Below are 15,378 nucleotides of genomic sequence, written 5' to 3' on the forward strand. Positions count from 1 at the left end.
TGATCACAAAGCTAAACCTCAGTGAAACCCAGCCTCATTCATCAATTATATTCATATTAATATAAAAAGAACCGACATTGATCACAAAGCTGAACCTCAGTGAAACCCAGCCTCATTCATCAATTATATTCATATTAATATAAACAGAACCAACATTGATCACAAAGCTGAACCTCAGTGAAACCCAGCCTCATTCATCAATTTTATTCATATTAATATAAACAGAACCAACATTGATCAATGAGTTTAACCTCAGTGAAACCCAGCCTCATTCATCAATTATATTCATATTAATATAAACAGAACCAACATTGATCAATGAGTTTAAGTTCTTTGAAACACAGCCTCATTCATCAATTATATTCATATTAATATAAACAGAACCAACATTGATCAATGAGTTTAACCTCAGTGAAACCCAGCCTCATTCCTCAATTATTTTCATATTCATATAAACAGAACCAACATAGATCACAAAGCTGAACCTCAGTGACACCCAGCCTCATTCATCAGTTATATTCATATTAATATAAACAGAACCAACATTGATCAATGAGTTTAAGTTCTTTGAAACACAACCTCATTCATTAATTATATTCCTATAAATATATACAGAACCAACATTGATCACAAAGCTGAACCTCAGTGAAACCCAGCCTCATTCATCAATTATATTCATATTAATATAAACAGAACCAACATTGATCAATGAGTTTAACCTCAGTGAAACGCAGCCTTATTCCTCAATTATATTCATATTAATATAAACAGAACCAACATTGACCACAAAGCTGAACCTCAGTGAAACCCAGCCTCATTCATCAATTATATACATATTAATATAAACAGAACAAGCATTGACCACAAAGCTGAATCTCAGTGAAACCCAGCCTCATTCATCAATTATATTCATATTAATATAAACAGAACAAACATTGATCACAAAGCTGAACCTCAGTGAAACCCAGCCTCATTCATCAATTATATTCATATTAATATAAACAGAACCAACATTGATCAATGAGTTTAACCTCAGTGAAACCCAGCCTCAATCCTCAATTATTTTCATATTCATATAAACAGAACCAACATTGATCACAAAGCTGAACCTCAGTGACACCCAGCCTCATTAATCAGTTATATTCATATTAATATAAACAGAACCAACATTGATCACAAAGCTGAACCTCAGTGAAACGTAGCCTCATTCATCAATTATATTCATATTAATATAAACAGAACCAACATTGATCAATGAGTTTAACCTCAGTGAAACACAGCCTCATTCCTCAATTATGTTCATATTAATATAAAGAGAACCAACATTGATCACAAAGCTGAACATCAGTGAAACCCAGCCGCATTCCTCAATTATATTCATATTAATATAAACAGAACCAACATTGAACACAAAGCTGAACCTCAGTGAAACCCAGCCTCATTCATCAATTATATTCATATTTATATAAACAGAACCAACATTGACCACAAAGCTGAATCTCAGTGAAACCCAGCCTCATTCATCAATTATATTCATATTAATATAAACAGAACCAACATTGATCACATAGCTGAATCTCAGTGAAACCCAGCCTCATTCATCAATTATATTCATATTAATATAAACAGAACCAACATTGATCACAAAGCTGAACCTCAGTGAAACCAAGCCTCATTCATCAATTATATTCATATTAATATAAACAGAACCAACATTGATCACAAAGCTAAACCTCAGTGAAACCCAGCCTCATTCATCAATTATATTCATATTAATATAAAAAGAACCGACATTGATCACAAAGCTGAACCTCAGTGAAACCCAGCCTCATTCATCAATTATATTCATATTAATATAAACAGAACCAACATTGATCATAAAGCTGAACCTCAGTGAAACCCAGCCTCATTCATCAATTTTATTCATATTAATATAAACAGAACCAACATTGATCAATGAGTTTAACCTCAGTGAAATGCAGCCTCATTCATCAATTATATTCATATTAATATAAACAGAACCAACATTGATCAATGAGTTTAAGTTCTTTGAAACACAGCCTCATTCATTTATTATATTCATATAAATATATACAGAACCAACATTGATCACAAAGCTGAACCTCAGTGAAACCCAGCCTAATTCATCAATTATATTCATATTAATATAAACAGAACCAACATTGATCACAAAGCTGAACCTCAGTGAAACCAAGCCTCATTCATCAATTATATTCATATTAATATAAACAGAACCAACATTGACCACAAAGCTGAACCTCAGTGAAACCCAGCCTCATTCATCAATTATATACATATTAATATAAACAGAACAAGCATTGACCACAAAGCTGAATCTCAGTGAAACCCAGCCTCATTCATCAATTATATTCATATTAATATAAACAGAACAAACATTGATCACAAAGCTGAACCTCAGTGAAACCCAGCCTCATTCATCAATTATATTCATATTAATATAAACAGAACCAACATTGATCAATGAGTTTAACCTCAGTGAAACCCAGCCTCAATCCTCAATTATTTTCATATTCATATAAACAGAACCAACATTGATCACAAAGCTGAACCTCAGTGACACCCAGCCTCATTCATCAGTTATATTCATATTAATATAAACAGAACCAACATTGATCACAAAGCTGAACCTCAGTGAAACGTAGCCTCATTCATCAATTATATTCATATTAATATAAACAGAACCAACATTGATCAATGAGTTTAACCTCAGTGAAACACAGCCTCATTCCTCAATTATGTTCATATTAATATAAAGAGAACCAACATTGATCACAAAGCTGAACATCAGTGAAACCCAGCCGCATTCCTCAATTATATTCATATTAATATAAACAGAACCAACATTGAACACAAAGCTGAACCTCAGTGAAACCCAGCCTCATTCATCAATTATATTCATATTTATATAAACAGAACCAACATTGACCACAAAGCTGAATCTCAGTGAAACCCAGCCTCATTCATCAATTATATTCATATTAATATAAACAGAACCAACATTGATCACATAGCTGAATCTCAGTGAAACCCAGCCTCATTCATCAATTATATTCATATTAATATAAACAGAACCAACATTGATCACAAAGCTGAACCTCAGTGAAACCAAGCCTCATTCATCAATTATATTCATATTAATATAAACAGAACCAACATTGATCACAAAGCTAAACCTCAGTGAAACCCAGCCTCATTCATCAATTATATTCATATTAATATAAAAAGAACCGACATTGATCACAAAGCTGAACCTCAGTGAAACCCAGCCTCATTCATCAATTATATTCATATTAATATAAACAGAACCAACATTGATCATAAAGCTGAACCTCAGTGAAACCCAGCCTCATTCATCAATTTTATTCATATTAATATAAACAGAACCAACATTGATCAATGAGTTTAACCTCAGTGAAATGCAGCCTCATTCATCAATTATATTCATATTAATATAAACAGAACCAACATTGATCAATGAGTTTAAGTTCTTTGAAACACAGCCTCATTCATTTATTATATTCATATAAATATATACAGAACCAACATTGATCACAAAGCTGAACCTCAGTGAAACCCAGCCTCATTCATCAATTATATTCATATTAATATAAACAGAACCAACATTGATTAATGAGTTTAACCTCAGTAAAACGCAGCCTCATTCCTAAATTATATTCATATAAATATAAACAGAACCAACATTGATCACAAAGCTGAACCTCAGTGAAACCCAGCCTCATTCATCAATTATATACATATTAATAGAAACAGAACAAGCATTGATCAAAAAACTAAACCTCAGTGAAACCCAGCCTCACTCAACAATAATATTCATATTAATATAAACAGAACCGACATTGATCACAAAGCTGAACCTCAGTGAAACCCAGCCTTATTCATCAATTATATTCATATTAATATAAACAGAACAAACATTGATCACAAAGCTGAACGTCAGTGAAACCCAGCCTCATTCATCAATTATATTCATATTAATATAAACAGAACCAACATTGATCAATGAGTTTAACCTCAGTGAAACCCAGCCTCATTCCTCAATTATATTCATATTCATATAAACAGAACCAACATTGATCAAAAAGCTGAACCTCAGTGAAACCCAGCCTCATTCATCAGTTATATTCATATTAATATAAACAGAACCAACATTGATCAATGAGTTTAACCTCAGTGAAACGCAGCCTCGTTCCTCAATTATATTCATATTAGTATAAACAGATCCAACATTGATCAATGAGTTTAGCCTCAGTGAAACCCAGCCTCATTCCTCAATTATATTCATATTATTATAAACAGAACCAACATTGATCACAAAACTGAACCTCAGTGAAACCCAGCCTCATTCATCAATTATATACATATTAATATAAACAGAACAAGCATTGACCACAAAGCTGAACCTCAGTGAAACCCAGCCTCATTCATCAATTATATTCATATTAATATAAACAGAACAAACATTGATCACAAAGCTGAACCTCAGTGAAACCCAGCCTCATTCATCAATTATATTCATATTAATATAAACAGAACCAACATTGATCAATGAGTTTAACCTCAGTGAAACGCAGCCTCATTGCTCGATTATATTTATATTAATATAAACAGAACCAACATTGATCAATGAGTTTAAGTTCTTTGAAACACAGCCTCATTCCTCAATTATATTCATATTAATATAAACAGAACCGACATTGATCACAAAGCTGAACCTCAATGAAACCCAGCCTCATTCATCAATTATATTCATATTATTATAAACAGAACCAACAGTGATCAATGAGTTTAAGTTCTTTGAAACACAGCCTCATTCATTAATTATATTCATATAAATATATACAGAACCAACATTGATCACAAAGCTGAACCTCAGTGAAACCAAGCCTCAATCATCAATTATATTCATATTAATATAAACAGAACCAACATTGATCACAAAGCTGAACCTCAGTGAAACTCAGCCTCATTCATCAATTATATACATATTAATATAAACGGAACAAGCGTTGACCACAAAGCTGAACCTCAGTGAAACCCAGCCTCATTCATCAATTATATTCATATCAATATAAACAGAACAAACATTGATCACAAAGCTGAACCTCAGTGAAACCCAGCCTCATTCATCAATTATATTCATATTAATATAAACAGAACCAACATTGATCAATGAGTTTAACCTCAGTGAAAACCAGCCTCATTCCTCAATTATATTCATATTCATATAAACAGAACCAACATTGATCACAAAGCTGAACCTCAGTGAAACCCAGCCTCATTCATCAGTTATATTCATATTAATATAAACAGAACCAACATTGATCAATGAGTTTAACCTCAGTGAAACGCAGCCTCATTCCTCAATTATATTCATAGTAATATAAACAGAACAAACATTGATCACAAAGCTGAACCTCAGTGAAACCCAGCCTCATTCATCAATTATGTTCATATTAATATAAAGAGAACCAACATTGATCACAAAGCTGAACATCAGTGAAACCAAGCCACATTCCACAATTATATTCATATTAATATAAACAGAACCAACATTGAACACAAAGCTGAACCTCAGTGAAACCCAGCCTCATTCATCAATTATATTCATATTAATATAAACAGAACCAACATTGACCACAAAGCTGAATCTCAGTGAAACCCAGCCTCATTCATCAATTATATTCATATTAATATAAACAGAACAAACATTGATCACAAAGCTGAACCTCAGTGAAACCCAGCCTCATTCATCAATTATATTCATATTAATATAAACAGAACCAACATTGATCACAAAGCTGAACCTCAGTGAAACCAAGCCTAATTCATCAATTATATTCATATTAATATAAAAAGAACCAATATTGATCAATGAGTTTAACCTCAGTGAAACCCAGCCTCATTCATCAATTATATTCATATTAATATAAAAAGAACCAACATTGACCACAAAGCTGAATCTCAGTGAAATCCAGCTTCATTCATCAATTTTATTCATATTAATATAAACAGAACCAACATTGATCACAAAGCTGAACCTCAGTTAAACCCAGCCTCATTCATCAATTTTATTCATATTAATATAAACAGAACCAACATTGATCAATGAGTTTAACCTCAGTGAAACGCAGCCTCATTCCTCAATTATATTCATATTAATATAAACAGAACCAACATTGATCAATGAGTTTAAGTTCTTTGAAACACAGCCTCATTCATTAATTATATTTCTATAAATATATACAGAACCAACATTGATCACAAAGCTGAACCTCAGTGAAACCCAGCCTCATTCATCAATTATATTCATATTAATATAAACAGAACCAACATTGATCAATGAGTTTAACCTCAGTGAAACGCAGCCTCATTCCTCAATTATGTTCATATTAATATAAAGAGAACCAACATTGATCACAAAGCTGAACATCAGTGAAACCCAGCCGCATTCCTCAATTATATTCATATTAATATAAACAGAACCAACATTGAACACAAAGCTGAACCTCAGTGAAACCCAGCCTCATTCATCAATTATATTCATATTTATGTAAACAGAACCAACATTGACCACAAAGCTGAATCTCAGTGAAACCCAGCCTCATTCATCAATTATATTCATTTTAATATAAACAGAACCAACATTGATCACATAGCTGAATCTCAGTGAAACCCAGCCTCATTCATCAATTATATTCATATTAATATAAACAGAACCAACATTGATCACAAAGCTGAACCTCAGTGAAACCCAGCCTCATTCATCAATTATATTCATATTAATATAAACAGAACCAACATTGATCACAAAGCTAAACCTCAGTGAAACCCAGCCTCATTCATCAATTATATTCATATTAATATAAAAAGAACAGACATTGATCACAAAGCTGAACCTCAGTGAAACCCAGCCTCATTCATCAATTATATTCATATTAATATAAACAGAACCAACATTGATCATAAAGCTGAACCTCAGTGAAACCCAGCCTCATTCATCAATTTTATTCATATTAATATAAACAGAACCAACATTGATCAATGAGTTTAACCTCAGTGAAATGCAGCCTCATTCATCAATTATATTCATATTAATATAAACAGAACCAACATTGATCAATGAGTTTAAGTTCTTTGAAACACAGCCTCATTCATTTATTATATTCATATAAATATATACAGAACCAACATTGATCACAAAGCTGAACCTCAGTGAAACCCAGCCTCATTCATCAATTATATTCATATTAATATAAACAGAACCAACATTGATTAATGAGTTTAACCTCAGTAAAACGCAGCCTCATTCCTAAATTATATTCATATAAATATAAACAGAACCAACATTGATCACAAAGCTGAACCTCAGTGAAACCCAGCCTCATTCATCAATTATATACATATTAATAGAAACAGAACAAGCATTGATCAAAAAACTAAACCTCAGTGAAACCCAGCCTCACTCAACAATAATATTCATATTAATATAAACAGAACCGACATTGATCACAAAGCTGAACCTCAGTGAAACCCAGCCTTATTCATCAATTATATTCATATTAATATAAACAGAACAAACATTGATCACAAAGCTGAACGTCAGTGAAACCCAGCCTCATTCATCAATTATATTCATATTAATATAAACAGAACCAACATTGATCAATGAGTTTAACCTCAGTGAAACCCAGCCTCATTCCTCAATTATATTCATATTCATATAAACAGAACCAACATTGATCAAAAAGCTGAACCTCAGTGAAACCCAGCCTCATTCATCAGTTATATTCATATTAATATAAACAGAACCAACATTGATCAATGAGTTTAACCTCAGTGAAACGCAGCCTCGTTCCTCAATTATATTCATATTAGTATAAACAGATCCAACATTGATCAATGAGTTTAGCCTCAGTGAAACCCAGCCTCATTCCTCAATTATATTCATATTATTATAAACAGAACCAACATTGATCACAAAGCTGAACCTCAGTGAAACCCAGCCTCATTCATCAATTATATACATATTAATATAAACAGAACAAGCATTGACCACAAAGCTGAACCTCAGTGAAACCCAGCCTCATTCATCAATTATATTCATATTAATATAAACAGAACAAACATTGATCACAAAGCTGAACCTCAGTGAAACCCAGCCTCATTCATCAATTATATTCATATTAATATAAACAGAACCAACATTGATCAATGAGTTTAACCTCAGTGAAACGCAGCCTCATTGCTCGATTATATTCATATTAATATAAACAGAACCAACATTGATCAATGAGTTTAAGTTCTTTGAAACACAGCCTCATTCCTCAATTATATTCATATTAATATAAACAGAACCGACATTGATCACAAAGCTGAACCTCAATGAAACCCAGCCTCATTCATCAATTATATTCATATTATTATAAACAGAACCAACAGTGATCAATGAGTTTAAGTTCTTTGAAACACAGCCTCATTCATTAATTATATTCATATAAATATATACAGAACCAACATTGATCACAAAGCTGAACCTCAGTGAAACCAAGCCTCAATCATCAATTATATTCATATTAATATAAACAGAACCAACATTGATCACAAAGCTGAACCTCAGTGAAACTCAGCCTCATTCATCAATTATATACATATTAATATAAACGGAACAAGCGTTGACCACAAAGCTGAACCTCAGTGAAACCCAGCCTCATTCATCAATTATATTCATATCAATATAAACAGAACAAACATTGATCACAAAGCTGAACCTCAGTGAAACCCAGCCTCATTCATCAATTATATTCATATTAATATAAACAGAACCAACATTGATCAATGAGTTTAACCTCAGTGAAAACCAGCCTCATTCCTCAATTATATTCATATTCATATAAACAGAACCAACATTGATCACAAAGCTGAACCTCAGTGAAACCCAGCCTCATTCATCAGTTATATTCATATTAATATAAACAGAACCAACATTGATCAATGAGTTTAACCTCAGTGAAACGCAGCCTCATTCCTCAATTATATTCATAGTAATATAAACAGAACAAACATTGATCACAAAGCTGAACCTCAGTGAAACCCAGCCTCATTCATCAATTATATTCATATTAATATAAACAGAACCAACATTGATCAATGAGTTTAACCTCAGTGAAACGCAGCCTCATTCCTCAATTATGTTCATATTAATATAAAGAGAACCAACATTGATCACAAAGCTGAACATCAGTGAAACCAAGCCACATTCCACAATTATATTCATATTAATATAAACAGAACCAACATTGAACACAAAGCTGAACCTCAGTGAAACCCAGCCTCATTCATCAATTATATTCATATTAATATAAACAGAACCAACATTGACCACAAAGCTGAATCTCAGTGAAACCCAGCCTCATTCATCAATTATATTCATATTAATATAAACAGAACAAACATTGATCACAAAGCTGAACCTCAGTGAAACCCAGCCTCATTCATCAATTATATTCATATTAATATAAACAGAACCAACATTGATCACAAAGCTGAACCTCAGTGAAACCAAGCCTAATTCATCAATTATATTCATATTAATATAAAAAGAACCAATATTGATCAATGAGTTTAACCTCAGTGAAACCCAGCCTCATTCATCAATTATATTCATATTAATATAAAAAGAACCAACATTGACCACAAAGCTGAATCTCAGTGAAATCCAGCTTCATTCATCAATTTTATTCATATTAATATAAACAGAACCAACATTGATCACAAAGCTGAACCTCAGTGAAACCCAGCCTCATTCATCAATTTTATTCATATTAATATAAACAGAACCAACATTGATCAATGAGTTTAACCTCAGTGAAACGCAGCCTCATTCCTCAATTATATTCATATTAATATAAACAGAACCAACATTGATCAATGAGTTTAAGTTCTTTGAAACACAGCCTCATTCATTAATTATATTTCTATAAATATATACAGAACCAACATTGATCACAAAGCTGAACCTCAGTGAAACCCAGCCTCATTCATCAATTATATTCATATTAATATAAACAGAACCAACATTGATCAATGAGTTTAACCTCAGTGAAACGCAGCCTCATTCCTCAATTATGTTCATATTAATATAAAGAGAACCAACATTGATCACAAAGCTGAACATCAGTGAAACCCAGCCGCATTCCTCAATTATATTCATATTAATATAAACAGAACCAACATTGAACACAAAGCTGAACCTCAGTGAAACCCAGCCTCATTCATCAATTATATTCATATTTATGTAAACAGAACCAACATTGACCACAAAGCTGAATCTCAGTGAAACCCAGCCTCATTCATCAATTATATTCATTTTAATATAAACAGAACCAACATTGATCACATAGCTGAATCTCAGTGAAACCCAGCCTCATTCATCAATTATATTCATATTAATATAAACAGAACCAACATTGATCACAAAGCTGAACCTCAGTGAAACCCAGCCTCATTCATCAATTATATTCATATTAATATAAACAGAACCAACATTGATCACAAAGCTAAACCTCAGTGAAACCCAGCCTCATTCATCAATTATATTCATATTAATATAAAAAGAACCGACATTGATCACAAAGCTGAACCTCAGTGAAACCCAGCCTCATTCATCAATTATATTCATATTAATATAAACAGAACCAACATTGATCACAAAGCTGAACCTCAGTGAAACCCAGCCTCATTCATCAATTTTATTCATATTAATATAAACAGAACCAACATTGATCAATGAGTTTAACCTCAGTGAAACCCAGCCTCATTCATCAATTATATTCATATTAATATAAACAGAACCAACATTGATCAATGAGTTTAAGTTCTTTGAAACACAGCCTCATTCATCAATTATATTCATATTAATATAAACAGAACCAACATTGATCAATGAGTTTAACCTCAGTGAAACCCAGCCTCATTCCTCAATTATTTTCATATTCATATAAACAGAACCAACATAGATCACAAAGCTGAACCTCAGTGACACCCAGCCTCATTCATCAGTTATATTCATATTAATATAAACAGAACCAACATTGATCAATGAGTTTAAGTTCTTTGAAACACAGCCTCATTCATTAATTATATTCCTATAAATATATACAGAACCAACATTGATCACAAAGCTGAACCTCAGTGAAACCCAGCCTCATTCATCAATTATATTCATATTAATATAAACAGAACCAACATTGATCAATGAGTTTAACCTCAGTGAAACGCAGCCTTATTCCTCAATTATATTCATATTAATATAAACAGAACCAACATTGATCACAAAGCTGAACCTCAGTGAAACCCAGCCTCATTCATCAATTATATACATATTAATATAAACAGAACAAGCATTGACCACAAAGCTGAATCTCAGTGAAACCCAGCCTCATTCATCAATTATATTCATATTAATATAAACAGAACAAACATTGATCACAAAGCTGAACCTCAGTGAAACCCAGCCTCATTCATCAATTATATTCATATTAATATAAACAGAACCAACATTGATCAATGAGTTTAACCTCAGTGAAACGCAGCCTTATTCCTCAATTATGTTCATATTAATATAAAGAGAACCAACATTGATCACAAAGCTGAACATCAGTGAAACCCAGCCGCATTCCTCAATTATATTCATATTAATATAAACAGAACCAACATTGAACACAAAGCTGAACCTCAGTGAAACCCAGCCTCATTCATCAATTATATTCATATTTATATAAACAGAACCAACATTGACCACAAAGCTGAATCTCAGTGAAACCCAGCCTCATTCATCAATTATATTCATATTAATATAAACAGAACCAACATTGATCACATAGCTGAATCTCAGTGAAACCCAGCCTCATTCATCAATTATATTCATATTAATATAAACAGAACCAACATTGATCACAAAGCTGAACCTCAGTGAAACCAAGCCTCATTCATCAATTATATTCATATTAATATAAACAGAACCAACATTGATCACAAAGCTAAACCTCAGTGAAACCCAGCCTCATTCATCAATTATATTCATATTAATATAAAAAGAACCGACATTGATCACAAAGCTGAACCTCAGTGAAACCCAGCCTCATTCATCAATTATATTCATATTAATATAAACAGAACCAACATTGATCATAAAGCTGAACCTCAGTGAAACCCAGCCTCATTCATCAATTTTATTCATATTAATATAAACAGAACCAACATTGATCAATGAGTTTAACCTCAGTGAAACGCAGCCTCATTCATCAATTATATTCATATTAATATAAACAGAACCAACATTGATCAATGAGTTTAAGTTCTTTGAAACACAGCCTCATTCATTTATTATATTCATATAAATATATACAGAACCAACATTGATCACAAAGCTGAACCTCAGTGAAACCCAGCCTCATTCATCAATTATATTCATATTAATATAAACAGAACCAACATTGATTAATGAGTTTAACCTCAGTAAAACGCAGCCTCATTCCTAAATTATATTCATATAAATATAAACAGAACCAACATTGATCACAAAGCTGAACCTCAGTGAAACCCAGCCTCATTCATCAATTATATACATATTAATAGAAACAGAACAAGCATTGATCAAAAAACTAAACCTCAGTGAAACCCAGCCTCACTCATCAATAATATTCATATTAATATAAACAGAACCGACATTGATCACAAAGCTGAACCTCAGTGAAACCCAGCCTTATTCATCAATTATATTCATATTAATATAAACAGAACAAACATTGATCACAAAGCTGAACGTCAGTGAAACCCAGCCTCATTCATCAATTATATTCATATTAATATAAACAGAACCAACATTGATCAATGAGTTTAACCTCAGTGAAACCCAGCCTCATTCCTCAATTATATTCATATTCATATAAACAGAACCAACATTGATCAAAAAGCTGAACCTCAGTGAAACCCAGCCTCATTCATCAGTTATATTCATATTAATATAAACAGAACCAACATTGATCAATGAGTTTAACCTCAGTGAAACGCAGCCTCGTTCCTCAATTATATTCATATTAGTATAAACAGATCCAACATTGATCAATGAGTTTAGCCTCAGTGAAACCCAGCCTCATTCCTCAATTATATTCATATTATTATAAACAGAACCAACATTGATCACAAAGCTGAACCTCAGTGAAACCCAGCCTCATTCATCAATTATATACATATTAATATAAACAGAACAAGCATTGACCACAAAGCTGAACCTCAGTGAAACCCAGCCTCATTCATCAATTATATTCATATTAATATAAACAGAACAAACATTGATCACAAAGCTGAACCTCAGTGAAACCCAGCCTCATTGATCAATTATATTCATATTAATATAAACAGAACCAACATTGATCAATGAGTTTAACCTCAGTGAAACCCAGCCTCATTCATCAATTATATTCATATTATTATAAACAGAACCAACATTGATCAATGAGTTTAAGTTCTTTGAAACACAGCCTCATTCATTAATTATATTCATATAAATATATACAGAACCAACATTGATCACAAAGCTGAACCTCAGTGAAACCAAGCCTCAATCATCAATTATATTCATTTTAATATAGACAGAACCATCATTGATCAATGAGTTTAACCTCAGTGAAACGCAGCCTTATTCCTCAATTATATTCATATTAATATAAACAGAACCAACATTGATCACAAAGCTGAACCTCAGTGAAACCCAGCCTCATTGATCAATTATATACATATTAATATAAACAGAACAAGCATTGACCACAAAGCTGAACCTCAGTGAAACCCAGCCTCATTCATCAATTATATTCATATTAATATAAACAGAACAAACAATAATCCCAAAGCTGAACCTCAGTGAAACCCAGCCTCATTCATCAATTATATTCATATTAATATAAACAGAACCAACATTGATCAATGAGTTTAACCTCAGTGAAACCCAGCCTCATTCCTCAATTATATTCATATTCATATAAACAGAACCAACATTGATCACAAATCTGAACCTCAGTGAAACCCAGCCTCATTCATCAGTTATATTCATATTAATATAAACAGAACCAACATTGATCAATGAGTTTAACCTCAGTGAAACGCAGCCTCATTCCTCAATTATGTTCATATTAATATAAAGAGAACCAACATTGATCACAAAGCTGAACATCAGTGAAACCCAGCCACATTCCACAATTATATTCATATTAATATAAACAGAACCAACATTGAACACAAAGCTGAACCTCAGTGAAACCCAGCCTCATTCATCAATTATATTCATATTTATATAAACAGAACCAACATTGACCACAAAGCTGAATCTCAGTGAAACCCAGCCTCATTCATCAATTATATTCATATTAATATAAACAGAACAAACATTGATCACAAAGCTGAACCTCAGTGAAACCCAGCCTCATTAATAAATTATATTCATATTAATATAAACAGAACCAACATTGATCACAAAGCTGAACCTCAGTGAAACCAAGCCTAATTCATCAATTATATTCATATTAATATAAACAGAACCAATATTGATCAATGAGTTTAACCTCAGTGAAACCCAGCCTCATTCATCAATTATATTCATATTAATATAAAAAGAACCAACATTGACCACAAAGCTGAATCTCAGTGAAATCCAGCTTCATTCATCAATTTTATTCATATTAATATAAACAGAACCAACATTGATCACAAAGCTGAACCTCAGTGAAACCCAGCCTCATTCATCAATTTTATTCATATTAATATAAACAGAACCAACATTGATCAATGAGTTTAACCTCAGTGAAACGCAGCCTCATTCCTCAATTATATTCATAGTAATATAAACAGAACAAACATTGATCACAAAGCTGAACCTCAGTGAAACCCAGCCTCATTCATCAATTATATTCATATTAATATAAACAGAACCAACATTGATTAATGAGTTTAACCTCAGTGAAACGCAGCCTCATTCATCAATTATATTCATATTAATATAAACAGAACCAACATTGATCAATGAGTTTAACCTCAGTGAAACGCAGCCTCATTCATCAATTATATTCATATTAATATAAACAGAACCAACATTGATCAATGAGTTTAAGTTCTTTGAAACACAGCCTCATTCATTTATTATATTCATATAAATATATACAGAACCAACATTGATCACAAAGCTGAACCTCAGTGAAACCCAGCCTCATTCATCAATTATATTCATATTAATATAAACAGAACCAACATTGATTAATGAGT

This window comes from Leuresthes tenuis, unplaced genomic scaffold, assembly GCF_036924035.1.
Source record: "Leuresthes tenuis unplaced genomic scaffold, fLeuTen1.0.hap1 SCAF_14, whole genome shotgun sequence".
In the NCBI taxonomy this organism is placed as follows: Eukaryota; Metazoa; Chordata; class Actinopteri; order Atheriniformes; family Atherinopsidae; genus Leuresthes; species Leuresthes tenuis.